At 37.9% G+C, this 17,439-nt stretch overlaps 1 long non-coding RNA gene across 1 annotated transcript; it reads right to left on the bottom strand.

Moving 5' to 3' along the window:
- Window positions 1–5,901: 5,901 nt before the first annotated feature.
- Window positions 5,902–7,635, bottom strand: LOC106417693. Its single transcript, XR_001283390.3, has 2 exons — window positions 6,590–7,635; window positions 5,902–6,340 (listed from the first exon to the last, which is right to left on the bottom strand). It is a non-coding gene; the product is annotated as an uncharacterized LOC106417693 (long non-coding RNA).
- Window positions 7,636–17,439: the final 9,804 nt, after the last annotated feature.

Here is a 17,439-nt window from a genome sequence, read left to right as displayed (position 1 = left end):
TTAAATACTACAATAACACTAAATGTTATGTAAATTTGATCATAAAGCTTTAAAATTTCCCAATATTATCCAAACAAATTTGGGTAAAGAACTGAGAGTGAAAAACATGCGCCAACTATGTTTCCTTTCACGTGACAAGACTTACCCTCTGTCGTTTTGATTGAACAAATGCTATGGTCCATATCTAACAATTTATACACGTGTGAACTTACTGATGTCTGAATTCTGACAAACTTACTTTTACTTTTTTTTTTGATCAAAATATTATTATTACTCTTACTACTTTATAAAATTAACCAAGTAAAATGATATCCCAAAGCTAAAATGATCATTTTCAAGATATATGTAGAAAAATTGTTTTTGGCTTTCGTGTTCACGTGACCTGTGAATAAGCTTTATGACGTGTCTTTTTTGCTGCAACGCACGACGATGCCATTGATGCTGACGTTCTCCCTCCCATTCCATGACCCCTCCCCCACATCTGAACTCTCTCTCTCTCTCTCTCTCTCTCTCCCCAGTTTTACTATCATATAGTTTTACATTAACCAAAAACTCTTTACTATGTATTTGAACTTTTAACTTTGCATGATACAGCTAGGAAAAAATGAAATCAATTATTGTACCATCACTTCTTTACTATTCGACTCACCCAGTCACCATGGTCGTTTTATCAGGATAGAAAGAGCAAAAAAATCTCACTAAATGTTTAATTTTGCATGATAGAGCTAGGAAATAATTACATGAATCAAATACTTTCATAAAGTTATATAGTTACTGAAGTATAAAGCATACAAGAAAAAACGTTGTTTTAGATATCTAATAATATCTTGATAACAGAATTGAAAATTTAAATATTCTTGAGAAGATTTAATTAATAAATCAACTTAAAAACAAATTATCATTTACGAAATTGAAAAGAATATTATAAATCAATATAGAATTCAGTCATCTTTTTGCTATTGTTTCATGCTTTTTCAATACATCTTAAAAACTTCAGTTCTTGTGTATGCTCTTCCACTTTTAGAATAAGGATTGTAAAATTTACATCATTAGAGATCATTTGAATATCATCATACTTAAAGAGCATTTCAATCCTACAAAAATTGAAAGTTAAAAAAAAACAAAATTTCATAAGAAAACTCCTGAAAATTATTGTTTAAATTAGAACAACCGTGTCAAGAAATATAGATAGCATAAAGTTTTGAAGTACCTTCCCTTTCTGTTTCTTCGTAGCATGTAGAAATCACACTCTTCCCACTTTTATTATTTGCATCTCTCTCCAAGATTTTGACGTTCACTATATTTTCACATTTTCTAAGCACAAAAAAACTATGGTGGGCAAAAAACCAAAAAACCGAACTGAACCGAGTCGAACTGAACCGAGTCAAACTGAATCAACCGAACCGAAACCGATTCAAACCGAATCAAAGTCTATTTTAAACCATTCTGTTGATGATTTTTCCAATCCGAATGGTTCGGTTTGGTTCGGTTTGGTTCGGTTTAAACCGATAAACCGATATATTTTGTAATTATTTAAATTAAAAATATTAGTAATATCAATATACTAAAATTATAATACCAACCCACAAATTTTTCATTTTTTATTCATTAACTTATATTCTTCTAACCTAATATGTAATAATCAAAATGTTTTGATTTAAAATATTTTATTTATTGCAGGTTTTTTAATTTTTAATGATATAAAAAACATTACTAATGATGTAGTTTGTTTTTACTTTAGTTAAATTTCATTTGTTTTAATTTTTATATATATATTTTGTGATTTTTTAAAGGTTTTTGTTTCATTTTTATATTGAATTTAGTTCACATAGTTTATGTTTACATAATTTATGTTTTAAATCATAATTTCTCTTAGAACAATTAAACTAAAAAGAATATAATTAAACCGATCCAAAAAAAACAAACCAAACAGAATACAAACCGAACCGAATACAAACCGAACCGAATATAAACCGAACCGAAAACAAACTGAACCAAACTAACTATGGTTTACTTCAGTTGGAAAAATACTTGAACCGAACTAACCAAACCGAACCGAACCTGAACCGAACCAAAAAAATAACCGAAATGCCCGCCCCTATAAAAAACTATTCCGAATGTGAAAAGTATCACTCTTTGAAGAAAAAAAATCAAAAATAACATAGAAAATATATATGCGAAGAAATAAAAAAATAGAATTTAAGAGAAGATGTTTTTTTCCTTAAAAAAGATGGTTTTAGAAATAAAATTATAGATATAAATAATTAGATTTACAAAGCTAATTTAAAACTGCAATTAAACGTTTTCAAAGGTTTGTGGAGGTGGAAGAAGAAGATAGAAGCGTGAGAAGAAGATTGTGGATGGTTAAAAAATTAACTAGTTGGTTTAAAAAAAACTAGTTACATTCTGAAATAAAAACAGAAAAACAGAAAAACTCAAAATTTCCTTACCAAATAATATTAAATTGAAAAAGTGAGATTAATTACTAATTTTTATAATTATGGCGAAATTTTGGTATATTTAATAGTAATATTTCAGATATTTCATTTCTTTTAGTTGGCAATATATTTATAATAAGTGTATATATGTATATATATCAAACTACGATACTTTTATTATTAAATTTTTATTTAGTCAATACTTATTTTGATTAATTAGTTTTGATTAATTTTATTTGCTTAGCAATAAAACTTTTCCACTCATATTTTTAAAATTTTTATGCTCTAATTTCAAAGTAAAATGCATTGATTAAAATTAAAACATGAATTTTTCATGTACAAATTAAAAGGTAGGGAGGGGGGGTGAGTATCCAACTTTCACATATTCAATTATAGAAAGCCCAACCCGTGCCAAAATATTAGGCCATCCGCAACGGTGCCTTTCTTGTATCGTTTCTGGACTTAAAAAATAGAAAAAAATAGAAAAAGTGGAAAGAGAAGGTAGATGGAAGGAAAGAGAACTAAAGTTTTCTCTCTCTTCTCCGTTCTCTATCTAAATCTTTCACGGAGGAGATGATGAGAAAACTTAAGCTCTCTTTTATTGTCTGATCATCTTGATCAGATCCTTTGAGAGAAAAATCGAGGGAGTTCATCCCTTTATCTCACTGGTTTCTACTTTCGGTGAAGGTTTCCCGAGGTTCGGGCTTTTGGTTCCAGAATATAGTGGTTCCTACAACACGATATGGCTGGCTTATTGACTCCGGCGATTCACTTTTCACTCTAGTGATGTCGGCTGGAACCAGGGTAGCGATTTTGAATGGTTTACGGTTAAGATCTGAAGCGGTAGAAGTTTATGCCTTGTGTTCGGTGGTTTGGCTCCTGGAAGAGATCTCGATTTAGATCGATTGAAGCTCTCTGAAGAACGAACACAAAGGTATGTGTTACAGACGATGAATTTCCCTTACCTCGTCGTGGTGGTCCCGGGTGATTCCGGTGGTTTCGAGAAGTTTAGTCCGATGGAGACGTCGGGCGGTGAAGAAAATGGGAAGTTAGCTGTGTTTCCCGGCGAGGTTCCGGCGAAACGATTTGTGTCTCTCCGGAGGAGGAGAATACGAAGGGAGTTAATGACACGTGTTGCCTCGTTGTTGAGGTTCTAACACCTGTCTTTCGACGTGTTAGGTTTTCGGTGAAGCCCGGATGGGCCTTTGTTTTGGGCTTTTCCTTATGTTTTTTCTTTGTTTTAGTTTTTTCGGTTGGGCCTTGGTCTTGTTCTGTATGGACTTTGCTTTCTGGACTTTGTCCATAAATAATAATACTCAGATGAAAAAAAAAAAAAAAAAAAGATGGAAGGAAAGAGAAATACAATAGTTTCTCGAGTGATTTACATAAATAGACACTTTCTTATTACACTTTGGAACACTTTTCACTACTAAAGTAGTTTTTGGGTTGTCAAAGACTTCAATAACCCCACCGACAACAAACTTTGTCATTGTCTTCTCCTCATTTCTGTGTCACGTGATTTCATGTTTTATTTATTTTAAATTTTAAAATGCAGTTTTTTTTTTTTTTTTTTTTTTTGTCACGGACGGTCTCCGGAATCCCAGAGGACTCGAATCCAGGTGCCTTGGGATCCAGTTCACTCTAGTGTTACCAATTTATTTTAAATTTTAAAATGCAGTTTTTATTTAATTGTTTTAATCTGAATCACACAAATTTAAAGTCACTTTATCTCAATTTGATCTTTGAATTGTAGCAACAAAACACAAAGTGCGGTGGTGAAAAAATCGATGTAGCTCCAATGGTGGCACAAATCTGTGAAAGTTGTAGATGTGGGAGAGTAATTAACATGAGAAGGTAACTGATGTTTGAGAAAGGCGGAAAATATAAGATGAAGAGAATGGGAAGTCACCGTAGTTAGTTTAAGGTGAAGATTTGGGGACCAAGAGGAATGAGGGGAGAGATGACGATTTGATGACAGAGAAGAATGCGAAAGTGAAGAAGAGTAAAAATACAAAGATGACGATGAGAGGAGGGAGGAAAGTGTAGAAGAAAATGGTGCTTGTTGGGTTCTGATGGGGTGGCGTGTTGACCACAAACGTCGACGACATCTCTATTGCAGATTTATCAACATTGAGCACCTCACATTCTTCATTATGCTAACCCAACTCCGCAACATCAAGTTCTCTAAGTTTTATTGTTAAGGACAGTAGCTTGATGGTCATTCAAGTCTTCGACGATGGCGGTAGACATTAGCTTGTTGTTTTTTATTGTTGCGTGAACGTGTATCTATTACATGTGAGAGACATACAACATGTACACAAGGCTGTGAACAATTATGGCGCTTTGAGATCAAAAGAGTTTTAAAATGATGATGCTTTGAGATGTAAAAAAGTTTTAAATGTTTTCTACATGTGAAAACCACATTTGTAATATTCACCTTGGTTAATGTCCATGTGTACACCAATCTCATCGTGTACAACCAGTTGATTATGTCTATTATGGAATATGTGTACTATGTACATATTGTTTTCGTGTATAAACCTAAGTTTCTTACGTAAAAGCGAACACTTACGTAAAAGTGAATACTGGAATTGTACACACTCTTTTTTTCATATTTGACCGTTATGGATAGCAAATTTAGTATCCACATTTACACATATTTCTCGTACATTGTTTGACAATATTCACATGTACACTTATATACATGTACACCTTCAGGGAGGAAAGTGTAGTAGAAAATGGTGCTTGTTGGGTTCTGATGGCGGTGGCGTGTTGATCACAAACGTCGACGACATCTCTATTGCTGATTTATCAACATTGAGCGCCTCACATTCTCCACTATGCTAACCCAACTCCGCAACATCAAGTTCTCTAAATTTTATTGTTAAGGACACTAGCTTGATGGTCATTCAAGTCTTCGACGATGGTGGTGGACATAAGCTTGTTGTTTTGTATTGTTGCATGAACGTGTATCTATTACGTGTGAGAGACATACAACATGTACACAAGACTGTGAACAATGATGACGCTTTGAGATCAAAAGAGTTTTAAAATGATGATGCTTTGAGATGTAAAAAGTTTTAAATGTTTTCTCCATGTGAAAGCCACATTTGTAATATTCACCTTGGTTAATGTCCATGTGTACACAAACCTCATTGTGTACAACCAGTTGATTGTGTCTATTATGGAACACATTACTGTGTACATATTGTTTTCGTGTATAAACCCAAGTTCTTACGTAAAACCTAACAATGGAATTGTACACACGTATTTTAATCTTTGACCGTTATGGATAGCAAATTTAGTATCCACATATACACATATTTCTCGTACATCATTTGACAAAATTCACATGTACACTTATACACATGTAGACCTTCAGTTTAAATAAATCTTGATAAGTTAAATCTCACACGCACTTTGCATGTATCTTGTTGAGTGATCATACACTAAGTCTTCCTTGTATTATGCTCATTGTTCTTCATAACCCATAAATCTTAGCTTTCATGTGTGTACAAATGAAAATTGTTTACAAGTAAATAGCAAAAAGCAACATGCATAATGTGCAAGGTTGCAAGCCTTTGTAGCAAACAATCATCGTACTTATTTCAACATAACGTGCAAGGCTGCATAAGAGGTATCCAGCTGGATACAGAGACACTCTGAGTCAGTAAGAAGCTTGGACAAAAGTGATAAGAAAAAGAGTCAAGGTAAAGAAGCAAATGAAATGAAAATATAATTCATTTCAAGAAAGTTCTATGAAGACCCAAACAAACAACATCCACCAACGCGTGTGTTCAGTAGATTCATATTTTGAAGGCTAAAACTTTGTGTGTGCCATATTCACTTGCTCTCATCCTCTTCTGATCCCACCGCCGTAAAGTCGTAAACCTCCTAGCTCTCTGCAAGAGGAGGAAAAAGTAACTAACTAACTTTCATGAGATTTTTGATGATGAGTCTGTTGTTTACAGCAACAAAACTACTACACATAGGCCGTAGAAAAAAACTACTACACATAGGTTGAATAATCTAGCATGGCAGAGCCATAGGAAATAATCACATTACTCAAATCATATGCAAAAAAGGAATCAATCTTTAAATTCAAGGCAAGAAGATAAGAACTCTAAGTTGAAATTATCCTCTGAGATTACTTGTCTGAAAATGGTGTCAAAGCTAAGTGGACTCTTCCTCACCCTCCGAGGAGCTGGAACCGACGGTGATACAGGTACCTCACTTTGACGGCGGAGCAATCGTCGAGGGTGAATCTGACGGATTATGAGATAACACATAAAGCTTCATTCTTAAACTGATGAGATTCAATGGCATCTTCTCTTCGAAGGTGGCACTTGCAGGCATGGTTCAAAAGAATAGATGATGGGCAGTGTCCTCAGAAACTCACATCTCTACATCATCTCTCTTTTTTGTCCCTTTCGTCTAGTGGTTTTAACGAGGTTCTTGTAACGAAATACCATTCCAGAGCAGGGGTTTGAGTTCCGGCGGAACAAGAAGAAAGATCGTCGGATTCACAAACAGGTGATCTGAGAAGGTGAATCTCTATGAATCTAGTGAGAAAAATTAAAGAATCGAAGGTAAATGCAGAAATCAAAAACCCTAATTTAGTTTGTAGATCGAGAAATTCAGGGAAAATAGAAGATAAATGAGATTTAAGTTTCTTAATTGTTAGAAAGAAGAAGGGTAGTTGTGGAATTTCAAGTTCTCATTTACATGTAGAGAGCCAACAAAGTCCTCTTGGAGCACAGAGTATCCTAGAGTGTTATTAACAACTCATAAAGTGTTCTAGAGTGCAATACTTTCTAGTTTTTCTGCGACCAATCTCTGACTGATTTTAAAGAGCCGACGAAGACATGTGGCACTGTCCAATTGCTTCACTTTTATTTATCCATAAAAGTTTACTCGCAAATGTAAAATATATTCACAATACCAGTTCTGGGATTTTTATCCGAGATCCGGATTCGATCCGAGATTCGATCTGGATCCGATCCGAAAATCCGGATATCCGGAGGGGCCGAATCCGGATCCGGATAGTAAAATGCTCGTACATCATTTGTTTCCCAAAACTATTCTACCGGATCCGGATATCTCGATTTTTTAGTCCGGATATCCGGATCCGTAAGTTTTATTAATAACTATTTCAAAAATAGTAATATCTATATAAAAAAACTAATTTTATTTAATATATTTTTATTTTTATAATAGTATATGTAAATTTTATGTAAGTTTTGTAATTTTATACATAGAAATAATTCAAAACATTATATATTTTTTGTTTTAAATTATTGTTAATATTTTATATATATTAATATTATTTATTTATTTATTTTAAGGATCCAAATCCGGATCCGGATATCCGCCGGATATTATAATTTTTAGAAGGATATCCGACACCCGGATATCCGAGAACCCCGGATCCGGATAAGGATAGTAAAATTATAGATTCGCCGGATAAGGATCCGGATCCGGATACCTTAAAATTCTCCGGATACCCGATCCGTCCCAGGCCTACACAATACTCGTATTATATTCTCAAGAAACTATAATCTTTTTTTGACCGATGCGGATGCCCTTAGGATATCATTATTAGTGGTCGAAAACTGTAATGGGTTTCTATAACTTTATTCTAACAGTTAAAAGATATTATCAAGTGAAAAGGTGAAAATGCAATAAAAGTCTCTTCCTAAGAGACTGTCCCTGGGACAAGAATCGTTAACGTTCTCTTTCTTTCGTTTAGTTATTTTTATTATTATTTTAATTTAAGAAACGTGTGCAGATATCTCTACTGCGCATACTCTTAGAAATTTCCATTGTATGTGCTTAGAGTATTCCCAGAAAAGAAACCTCGTCCATGAAACATTGCCTTGTAGTTCCTCAAAACCATTGACTAATAATAGTTGTAATTTCCACTATCTACTCTGAAAACGTTATTTGACCAAAAAATAATAATATAATGGCCTATGACTTTTAAAATTTTAAAAAGAATTGATCAAATATAGGGTTATATGAAAATAAATTGAAATTATAGCCCCTAAAAATAATTTATATAGATATAGACTCTTATACTTGTAAGATTTTTTGTTAATATTTACCAAATTTCCTTTAATCCCCAAAATCTTAAGATCGATTCTATCTTCATTTCATACCAGTTGAACCCAGAGGAACCATAACATGACAAAACATTATCTATCACACTACAAGTCTTATCTATCATCCAATGATACACGTTGCACCCTCCAAATGCAAATCTTTTTACCGTTCACAAGCCTTGCAAAACATCTACCCTAAGCAATCTTCGAGCTAAGAGCATCTCACCAAGTTTAACTATGACAATCTAGGACCCGAACCGCCAAAGATGACACGTCGATCTTTTATTATAGAAAAGATTGACAACATGGTATATGGTCCACCAACAGATTATTTCTTGCCTACTCCTTAGTTTTGTGTAACTGGTTCGGACTCATCAAAAGACTAAAATAGTGAGAGGTTTCATGGTTGGCACCCATAAACATAGTGGAAGCTCTTGGAACCGATCGATCGATCAAACCATATATTTTTTTTTCTTCCTTTCTTTATAAATTGTTTACAAGGGCTTTTGGTGAAAAATGATCTCAATTCGTTACTGGATTTCATATATTTAATACGTAGAATTAAGGAAATTAATAACTCTACTTCTGCACTTATCATTGGAATTTATTATTTTTGTATCTGCTAAGAGAAAAAAAAATTGGTTTCTTATAACCAATCTCTAAAGCTCAGCTCTCTTCAAAACAAAAGTGATCGTTAATAGAATTGCAAGTAGCCCAAAATCCTTAAAACAAAGCTTCCAACGATGAAGACAAGTTTGCTTCTTTGCTTTTGCAGCTTTACCTGGTGACTCTAAAAGCCAAAATAAACATAAACCAATTGAGTTAAAGGAGAGTCATGTCATGTCATTGTATAGTAAAATCAAGGGAGGAGGTATTGAATATTTTCAATTAAAGCTAAACCAACGGTTTAATACATAACCGGGATATATAAGCTAATACACCCCCTCAAGCCGAAGAAGCGGAAGGAAGAGAAGGTGATGATGGAGTGAAGAGGATTGAAGTGGACATACGGCAAAGAATGGAGGTGAAAGGACCCGGCTGAAGTGGTTTGGTGAGAATGTCATCATGTTGATTTGAGCTCGCAACATGCATCAACCGGAGGAAGCCATTCTTGACTTGATCACGAACCGTGTGACAGTCGATCTCCACATGCTTAGTTCTCTCGTGAAAGACCGGATTTGTAGCAATGTAGATCGCAGATTTACTGTCACAAAAGAGCTTCGCTTTAGTCGTGAGTTGAATGCCAAGAAAGGTGAGAAGTTGCTGAAACCATAACAGTTCACAAGTCGCATGAGCCATGCTTCTGTACTCTGCTTCAGTACTGCTGCGACTGATGACATCTTGTTTCTTTGATTTCCATGATATCCAAGAACTCCCAAGATAGATGCAGTAACCTGTGATAGACCGGCGACTATCAGGACAAGCTCCCCAATCCGAATCAGCAAATTTGTTGAGACAAAGCTCAGAGGACGCAGAGTAAAACAATCCTTGGCCAAGATTATACTTGATGTAGCGCAAGATTCTGTGGGCAGCTTGGAGATGAACATCTGTACGAGCAGAAAGGAACTGACTGAGACAATGAACCGAGTAGGTGATATCAGTTGTTGTTATTGTCAGATACAATAAGCGTCCTATCAGAGCACGGTAAGATGATGGATCAGGAAGAAGAGTGCCTGACTTGATACTGAGTTTGGCAACAGGATCCATAGGAACTGAAGACGGTTTGCAAGCCAACAATCCAGTATCAGATAAGAGGTTGAGAGCGTACTTGCGTTGAGAAACCGAGATGCCTGCTGCAGTACGAGCTATCTCAAGACCCAAGAAGAAACGCAAATCACCCAAATCCTTGATCTTGAAATTCTTATGAAGCGTGTCTTTGAGAATCTTTACTGCAGAATCATCATTACTAGCAATCATGATGTCATCTACATAGATGAGGATTGCAGTGAATGAGCCGCCAGAACGGCGAACAAACAATATGTTATCAGACGGGGACTGAACATAGCCAGCAGCAAAAAAGACATCAGTGAGACAGTGGTACCACTGTCGTGAAGCCTGCTTCAAGCCATAAATGGACTTGTTCAAACGACAGACATGATTAGGCGGCAAAGTAGTACCAGGTGGAGGAGTGTAACCTTGAGGAAGGCTCATGTATATCTCTTTATCCAAGTCACTGTGAAGAAAAGCATTAGACACGTCCATATGAGTAAGCTCCAATCCTTTAACAGCCGCAAGACCCAAAAGTAACTTCACATAAGCTAACTTGGCCACAGGAGAGAAGGTATATGTGTAGTTAACACCCTCCTGTTGAGTGTAGCCCTTTGCTACCAGACGAGATTTACGTCGTTCTATAGTCCCATCAGCTCTGTACTTAATGGTGAAAACCCACTTACATCCCACAACGTTCTTTCCAGGAGGAAGAGAAACAACATCCCAAGTTCGATTTTCCTCCATTGCCTGCAATTCAACATTAGTTGCTTCTCGAAATTCTGGTGACAACATGGCCTGCTTGAAGGTTGTAGGCTCAGGGTCAATGGAATAAGAGAGAAGAAAGTGTTGATATAAATGTTTCAGGTTAGAGTAGGTATGAACTGAATCAAGAGGGTAAAGAGAAGAGGTAGAAGGGAGAGATGTGTTAGTAATGAAAAAGCAGTGATACTCAGAAAGATAACCTGGAGTACGAGCAGTCCGTTGTGGCCTTGTACGCAGTAGCTGTCTCTGTCTTATCATCGATGGTACAGTTCTTCGAGAAATTGGCACAGAGGGTAATGCAGTGGATGATGAAGATGCATATGATGCAGGTAAAGTAACATGATGAATTTGAAGAACCGAGTCTAAACTAGCAGGAGTAGACAACGGTAGAATAGTTTTGGGAAACAAATCATCAGGAGAAACAGGAGAATCAAGAGAATGAAATGGAAAAATATCTTCTTTGAAAACAACATTGCGAGAAACAAAAACTTGTTGTGTTTCGATATTCAAAACTTTGTATCCTTTGTAACCAGAACAATACCCAAGGAAAACACAAGGATCAGCTCTTGGAGTAAATTTGTGACGATCTTTATCCAAAGTCGAGACATAACACAAACAACCAAAAGAACGTAAGAAAGAGTAAACATGTTGTTTACAAACAAGTTTCTCATAAGGAGATTTCTTGGCAAGTAACAAAGAAGGTGTGCGATTAATGAGAAACACAGCCGTTGAAATGCAGTCTGTCCAATAGATCAAGGGAACACTAGATTGAAATAAAAAAGCTCTAGCCACATTCAAGATATGCTGGTGTTTACTCTCAACAACAGAGTTCTGTTGAGGAGTATAAGCACATGAAAATTGCTGAACCATTTCATTTTTACGAATTAGATCACTAAAAGCCATAGTTCTGTTGAGGAGCAGATGCATGATTATTAACAAGTAAACAACGAACACTTATGAGATTAAAATGAAATGAAGGTACATAGAGCACATTATGCAAAGTAATATCTGATGAAACAATCACACTGCCTATATGGTTAATGGGTTCTCTATGACCATTTGGAAGATAATCTGTGACACCAGTGACATAAGAGAGGTCACTAAAATGTGCAAGGTCAGAACACACATGCGCCGTAGCCCCACTGTCAATAATCCAAGAACCACTAGGCAAAGAATTATAAAGGGAAGAAAGGCATTGATGATTGAATGTAAGGATGTTATTTTCATGACGGAGATTTGAGGATAAAGAAAGTATTATACCAGAAGATGATTGAGCAGCCATGTGTCCATGTTCCGTTATAGAAGCAGTCTGATGTTGAATTGAAGGTTCTGAAGGACGAACCGAGGCTTGAAGCTGTTGAAGAATGTATTGGACTTGGTCCTGACTCATACGGTTAATATCCAAACTCTGGGGAGATGTTTGAGAGGAACTCATCATCGGTGCACTGGTGACATTAGCAACTATGTTAGAAGGTGGATATTGAGATGGCTGATGTTGACTCTGAGGACGAGAAAAGCCACTGTGATTTTGTTGTCCTCGTGGAGTCAAAGCCGTTGAAGAATGTCCCCGTGGAGCTTGGCCATGAAAGCGATGACCAGGAGGATATCCATGAATCTTAAAACACTTCTGAAGAATATGACCATACTGACCACAGTAAGTACAGAGAGGACGCTGCTTAGGACGATAACCATGTTGAGCAGCAAGAACTGGAGCGTCAGAGGAAGGAGCCAATTCAGATGCAGAACCAGTAGTTTGGAATATCACATCATCATTTTTCACAGCAGGCTTAATACTCCGTTGTCTTTCATCTTGAGTAATCATATTGAAGACATCTTCAAGAGAAGGAATATGTTTAATCATCAATATCTGACGACGAGTAGCATCATACACTTCATTGAGACCCATCAAGAACTTTATCACTCGACTGCGTTCCTGTAGTTTCTCCCATAGAACAGCCGCATTGCACTCACAATGTCCACAAGTACAAACAGGAAGATCCACGAAGTTCTTATACTCCTCCCATAGAGTCACTAACTCAGTATAATATATGGTGACATCCATGGAACCTTGCTGAAGAGTGCGTAAACTTTGTTCAATCTCATACACACGAGGAGCATCATCTTGTTTGAATCTAGTCAACAAATTCTTCCAAATCGATTCAGCAGTAGGCATATAAAGAAGACTCTGAGCAATCTTCTTAGAAACAGAATTCATAATCCAAGTAGTGACCATATCATTGCAACGAGACCAAGATCCAGCATCACGATGACTATCAGGGGGTTTAGGAATCGTACCATCGACGAACCCAAGCTTATTGCGAACATTCAAAGCCATACGAACCGAGCGCTTCCAAGAATGAAACTCCGCACCATAAGAGAGGCGATCGGAGACGAGAATCAATCCAGCATGATCGGAACTGTGAAGATAGTAAGGATTTTCGTAATGGTCCAAGAATTGGGGATTCACAGCAGTAGAACTCATGATTAGAGAAGACGCGAAGGAGAATCGAACGAATGCGCAATCTCAAACACCGAAGATCGAAATCAAGAATCGCGATAGAACATAAACAAGTTGAATCAGCAGAAAAACGATGAAATCGACGAAAAGAGAGATCAATCGTAGCTCCGATAAGCTCACCGCCATGAAAGTACAGATTCAGCTCGAGAAATCGCGAAATGAAAGAGAAGAAGCCATGAGTGGCTCTGATACCATATTGAATATTTTCAATTAAAGCTTAGCTGAAAGTTAGTAACATCGTTTCATATATATATGACATTGGTTTAGTAAAAGGAAGCTAAACCAACGGTTTAATATATAACCGGGATATATAAGCTAATAGGAGGGGGGGACATGTTATTGCCTTGACCTGTTCCGGTAGATTTTTGGCGTGCTCTTGGTTTTGTATATCACGAACAGGCTGAGATATGCGTAGTGGTACATATCATTCAAATACATAAAGTGATAAAACTGATAACTCAAACATAAAAGAAAGATTGAAAGTTTTGTTGAGGATATCGTGAGGGCAAGGACTTACTTGCAGCATTATATTCAATGCTTTCTCCAGATTTTCATCAGATTCAATTCGCCGCTCTACTAGTTGGAGGAATCCGCTATATCATATATAGCAGATCATTTCGCTCTTATGTATCACAACATATTTTTGGAATCAGTGAGATGATATTATTGGTATGGAAATATTTTACCTGAACAACTTCATCTATAAGATCAACACTCAAAGTGGAAAACAAACACGTTCTAGTGTTAGAGTGAACGCACATCAGTAAAATCTTTATAAATGAACGCCAAAGCTAAAAAGTTCGCAAGATACAAGAAGATAGAGTGCCAAAGAGTTCCTTTTTGAGAACTGAGATAATGTTCAAGGTGATAATGAAATTTCAAGGTTCGCAGAAACTGCGATGATTATACAAATATATATTAGACAAAGAGACGGGTTCAACGGGTGGATAAATATCAGGAGAGATCACTTGTGTCACAAGATAACACACTACGTCTTCCACCCACGACCGCGGGTTCTAAGACGACTGCTAAAATCAGTGCACTCTATCTCCATTCATCTGATTAGGACATTGTTGGACCCAATATTGGTCAACTAAGCAATTGGGCCCGAATGGCTTGGCCCACACAACCACGAGAGGAGCCCGACTTCGACGAAGCAGGAAGAAGATCGATCCAAGGAAACGGAGATCGCAGAACGGTTGCGAGCATCACGGGAGCAGCCCGTTATAAGAAGAGATCAGCGCATAAGAAAGGGGGGGGGGCACGTAAAAAATCCTAGAGAGAGCTACACCCATACTTCGACCTTGTTTTCATCCATCTTTAGATTTTTTCTCTTAACGATCTCGTTGTATCGTTCGATCTTGTTTTACTCACTGTATTAGATCTTATTTATCAATAAAAGTCCATTTTTGCCTACAGGAAACTGATTTCGTCGTTGTGTTCTAAAGATATCGTTGCCCACATCGTTTACCTTCCCTAGATTGAACTCCCGATCACTATCAAATAATTTGATCTACATTTTGGCGCCGTTGGTGGGGAAGATAAACGAAAAACATCTTTGCTAAGAAACCGATCAAAGTTTCCTAAGCGCGACTATGGATCCTAATCACGCACGATCCGACTGCGTCGAATCGATCAATCTCGACCTCTCTAGATCGGGAAAACCAAAGTCGTCAAAAATCATCCACGACGTGAAGGATCAAAGCATCTCTCCCCGAAGACGAGATTTTCTCTTCAGTGACAAACTATCCGACACCTCACGGCAAGCAACTAACGAGCCCGGCGTCGCGCCTTCAGAAGAGATAATATGCGTAGTCGAGACTATAAATTTACACGAAAACGAAATCACAAAGCTTGACATGCCTCACGACGATGCCCTAGTCACCACGTTGGAGTTTGCGGGCTCCATCTTCTCGAAGATTCTCGTCGACACTGGAAGCGCCGTCAACGTCGTTTCACAAAAGACACTTCGATCAATTAGTCAACTGACCCCAATAATTGATCACGAAATGACTCCCCTCAATAGTTTCGAAGGAAAGTCGGTCCGATCACTCGGGATCGTGCCACTGACCGCCAGAACTCACGACGTCGAACTGGAGACCCGGTTCACTGTAGTTGATCATTTCATGCCCTTTGACGCCATCGTAGGACGTCCCTGACTACACCAGATGAGGGCGGTCCCTTCGGTTTACCATCAATGCTTGAAGTTTTTATCATCGACCGGCGAAAAACCATACCTGGGAGCCAGAAACAATCCTGAGCCTGCTATATGACCGGATTCCGGAGGATTCCCCTGTGAGGAGAGAACGTCTAACTCATCCGTGATCTCACGGTAAAAAAACCCCGCCAAAGATCTATCGAGCGTCGTCGCTCTAGACGAAAGCTCCCAAGAAAAAGGCGTCAGCATCGGAAATGATCTCCCTCCTGAAGTCAGGCACGACCTTTTGTCTTTCCTCAAGCAAATTATCAAAACAATCGCATGGTCAGCAACAGACATGCCCGGAATTGACATCAGTATCACCTCCCACGACCTAAACGTCGACCCTACGTTTAAGCCTGTCAAACATAAATGAAGAAAGCTAGGACCCGAACGAGCCAAGGCTGTAAACGACGAAGTGGACAAGCTCCTAAAAATTGGCTCCATTCGCGAAGTCCAATATCTTGACTGGCTCACAAACCCAATCGTAGTAAAAAATTAAAATGGAAAATGGAGAGTGTGCATCGATTTCACCGATCTCAACAAAGCATGCCCAAAAGATAGCTTCCCATTACCACACATCGACCGGCTGGTAGAAGCCACAGCTGGACACTGTTGGGGTCAAAAACGGTTACGACGAAGTTAACGTCCAAATCCCCGAAGAAGAAAAACGTAGAAAACTTCTTCGACAAATACTTTTTTGAAATAGATTCTTCTATACGAAAAGTTTTACGGAGGAAACGCGAGTCATCGGACAAAAGCCCGAAAAAGATCGTTACGCAGCGACCAAACACGAGCTCCACTCGGTCGCTTTGTAGCGTCCGAGTTCGAGCCAAGGCTCAGTCGCTACATAGCGACCGAACGTCCATTCCGCTCGGTCGCTACGTAGCGACCGAGAAATCGCTCGGTCGCTATGTAGCGACCGGGATCGAGCCAAAGCTCGGTCGCTACGTAGCGACCGAGCTCGAACCAAAGTTCGGTCGCTACGTAGCGATCAAGCGCTCGGTCGCTACGTAGTGACCGAGCTCTTCCGAAACATCGACACGACATTAGTCCATGCGTTCTCGTCTACCCTTCGATGCTATCTCCCGAAGACCGTAGCGAACCCATTTCACGATTCCCCGCCATTCTAAGTTATCGATCAAACTTTACCGTAAAAACCGCGGAAAGTTCGTTCTTTATCGAAAGAAGCCGTATCAAACGCTTCGAGTCGGAAGACGGCCCAAAGGGACCTAAGACATGACTCGAAGCCCAACTTACGATTTCTTAACCACATCCCGTAAGCCGCATGATGGTTTACGCCTAGTTCGCAAAGAAAGATAAATGTCAAGTTTCCGCGGATAAATATTGAGGATAATTACGAAGATCGGAAAAAATGGAATATTTCCATTTTTATGCTATGGCGGCTTAAGGGCACAAGGGGAAAAGCGTAAACCGACCTTGGAGCCAGTATATAAGGAGTCCTAGGCGAGAGGCATGGAGGGAGAACTTTTTCACAGAAAACTTAGCACTTAGAGCAATTAGGCATATTTCTGTTTTTGTTATTCGAGCTGCGACTAAACTAGGTTATTGCCGTCTTAGGGTTTTAGAACTAGGAATCTCGCCGACAGCTCTCGTAGCCCAGGCTTTTACCTTGTTGTAACGCTCAAACGTGAATACGGAATAAGATATATTTTGCTCTCTTTTCATTTCTTATACTTTATCGTTGTTATT

This window comes from Brassica napus, chromosome C5 (assembly GCF_020379485.1).
Source record: "Brassica napus cultivar Da-Ae chromosome C5, Da-Ae, whole genome shotgun sequence".
Lineage (NCBI taxonomy): Eukaryota > Viridiplantae > Streptophyta > Magnoliopsida > Brassicales > Brassicaceae > Brassica > Brassica napus.
Note: the sequence above shows the minus strand (reverse complement) of the source record. Positions and strands in the feature narration are given on the sequence as shown.